This window comes from Microtus pennsylvanicus, chromosome 7 (assembly GCF_037038515.1).
Source record: "Microtus pennsylvanicus isolate mMicPen1 chromosome 7, mMicPen1.hap1, whole genome shotgun sequence".
NCBI classification, from domain to species: Eukaryota; Metazoa; Chordata; class Mammalia; order Rodentia; family Cricetidae; genus Microtus; species Microtus pennsylvanicus.
The window spans coordinates 117764608-117766971 of record NC_134585.1 but is presented as its reverse complement, the minus strand read 5'-3'; the positions used below and the strand labels follow the sequence as shown (position 1 = coordinate 117766971).

The 2364-nt window shown below is 47.0% G+C and overlaps 1 non-coding gene across 1 annotated transcript; it reads right to left on the bottom strand.

The window, feature by feature from the left end:
- Window positions 1-1729: 1729 nt before the first annotated feature.
- On the bottom strand, window positions 1730-1893 carry LOC142855211 (U1 spliceosomal RNA). The gene has a single exon (XR_012911474.1). It is a non-coding gene; the product is annotated as a U1 spliceosomal RNA (small nuclear RNA).
- Window positions 1894-2364: the final 471 nt, after the last annotated feature.

Below are 2364 nucleotides of genomic sequence, written 5' to 3'. Positions count from 1 at the left end.
CAGACCCTGCAGAAGAAATGGGCTTCCCACAGCCCCCATGAGTGCCAACTCTGTCTTTGTGATGTTTGCTTCACCATACACCCCAGGTGCTCTTTGAAAATGAGTCTGATTGTAGGACTGGGGTCAGGTCAGCCCAGCACACAAAATGTAATGGCTGCAGGGGCAGGAAATTGATACTAGCCTGGGCTACATAGCAAGACACTATTCCACACACAATTATTTCAATTGTGATAAATACACAAATAAACTTTCAGCTATTTTTAGTTGCCCTTCACTGCCGTAAAAACATTTATATTCTTCAGAGTCCTCGGGATGTACATCTTTCATCCTAGCACTCAGGAGGCAGAGACAGGCAGATGTTTAAGTTCCAGGCCAGCCTGGTGTGCATTGTGAGTTACAGAACAGACAGGGCTTCTCAGAGGGAAAAGTGCCTTCACAGTAAACAGCTAAAGAGATTGGTTTTTGGTTAAGAGCACTCACTGTTTTTGCAGAGGATCCAGGTTAGAATCCCACCACCTACATGGAGGCTCACACCTATTTAACTCCAGATCCTGGGGATCCTCCTCCTTTTTCTGATCTGCACAGGCACCAAACTACCATGAGGCCCACATATATGCTATGTGATGTGTGTATGTTTTCATATTGTGCTGGATAAAAAATGGTAAAGGTGTTTCCATTAAGACTGAAGACTTAAGTTCAATGTCTGGAAAGATTTAGGTAAATAGTAGCAGATAGTCCAGAGACCTTAGTTAAAACCAAATACTAATTTATTTATTTATTTAGTAAGCTTTTACCCTTGGTCTTTGGGCTATCTCTCTATCTATCTATCTATCTATCTATCTATCTATCTATCTATCTATCTACTCTGATTATCTATCTACTCTGATTCTTAGTTACTCAAGCAAGTGTTTGGTGTGAGTTCCTACTTGTAGAGTGGGCCTTTAGTCACTTCAGACACTGGTTGGCTATTCCCAAAGATTTGTGCCACCTTCTTTTTGTCCTTCATATTTTGTAGACAGGACATTTTGTAGGTCAAGGATTTTATGACTGCGTTGGTTGATGTCTGCTTTTCTCTTTCAATAGTGGTCAGAGTACCCTTTCTCATCCAAAAATCTAGAACATAGGGATGCAGGCGCCTCCAGGACGCTTGGACCCCGAGGCCACCTGGGAGTCGGGGCCTCCCTGTACTCCACACTGGCAGAGTCGCCTTCCCAGCCCATCAGGACTCCGCGAAGAAGCCCAAGTGAGCTTTAGGGTCAGGTTTTTTGCAGACCCGAGCAAGGATGCACAAAGGGGTGGTCACCCCAGGTGTGTGCTGGAGCCTTGTCTGGACGATTGCAAGAAAGGCGGCGAGGGCGGTCCAGTGCTCAGGGAGTCCAGACAGGAGGGAGATGGAATAACTTGACATATGGTGGAGAGGGATTTACAGGGGCAAGGGTGGTCTGGGGGTGGGATTGGAGACTATGTAGAGGGACGGACAGGGGCGAGGATAGCCTGGGATGAGATTGGAGACTATGCACCGTGGACCTACTCCTGGACTTTAAGGCAAAAACTCCAGACTTTAAGAAATGTTCTCATTACTCCAGGAACTAAACTCCTAAACATATTTTCTATGAGGCCGAGGCTTTAAATTTTCCTGGAAAGATTGAACACAGATATAGAAGTTAAGAAAGAGAGGGAAAAACAAAGCAGTAGGAAGAAGTTGTCTACCTTTTTAAACAGAAAAGATCAGGGGAGAGTGCGAACGCAGTCCCCCACTAACAGAAATTATGCAGTCAAGTTTCCCGCATTTGGGGAAATAGCAGGGGTCAACGCACCCCAAGTGCAATGGGTAGGTCTCGCCCTGGGAAAACCACCTACGTGATAAGGGAATCTCCTCTGCCAGGTAAGTATGCTTTACTATCCTGCAGACCAGACTCAGCACAACCGGCCCTACACTCTGAATACACGGTCACTTTGCCACGCATACTCCAGGACCTAATTGGACGCGCACCCAATTCCTTCGATTCGATGCTCCCCGTGGACCAGCTCACCCTTCCACGCCGCGCTGGAAATCCTCAAATGGTGCTGATGCGACAATCCCTGCGCGCTCCTCATCTTCATAGACCACGCCTCCAAGCAGCACCCAGGGGTGACGTCACAGGCATCCTCTTTGCCCCTTTTGCTTGGTGAACTTTCTTGAATGCAGAGAGCTGGATGGAGTGTTGCAGGATCAGAGACAAATCATCTTGAATTATCTCCAACTTCCAAATAATCCATGGCTGCTCACTGCCACAGCCTAACAGCCCTGTCGCTGGTTTCCCTGTGTAGCGACAGACCCCTATCTTCCATCAACTCGAAGTCAGAGAAGTCAGCAGCAAGTCA